Genomic DNA, 331 nt, shown 5'->3' with positions numbered 1-331 from the left:
TTGTCAGTGAAATTTATGTCATTTCTTATTTCGGCTCAGAGTTTATTTATGTGTTTCTTTAAATCTAACCATTTATTTCTACGTTATCTTTACTTTCATCTTCTAGACGGAAATTGGTTTCTCTTTATTTCTCTTATCCCAGTGCTTTCGTTATAGTGATTTATATATTCTGCACTTTTATCTCCATCTTCCTGTTTTCCTTCCCATTTTCCTACATTTTGTGCATAAATATATTCGTTATAAGCCATTCACCTTCTCGTCGTTAGCATTGTCTGAATAAGACGTATGGTTGGAACTTCTTCCCATTTACCTTTGATTCATTTTCGACCGC

The 331-nt window shown here is 33.2% G+C and overlaps 1 protein-coding gene across 1 annotated transcript in view; it reads left to right on the top strand.

Annotated features, from left to right (window-relative positions):
- The window catches only part of LOC119582172, a 4,919-nt gene that overhangs the window by 972 nt on the left and 3,616 nt on the right, over nt 1–331 (top strand). The window lies entirely within an intron of this gene.

The sequence above is a fragment of the Penaeus monodon genome, chromosome 15, assembly GCF_015228065.2.
Source record: "Penaeus monodon isolate SGIC_2016 chromosome 15, NSTDA_Pmon_1, whole genome shotgun sequence".
NCBI lineage: Eukaryota > Metazoa > Arthropoda > Malacostraca > Decapoda > Penaeidae > Penaeus > Penaeus monodon.
Note: the sequence above shows the minus strand (reverse complement) of the source record. Positions and strands in the feature narration are given on the sequence as shown.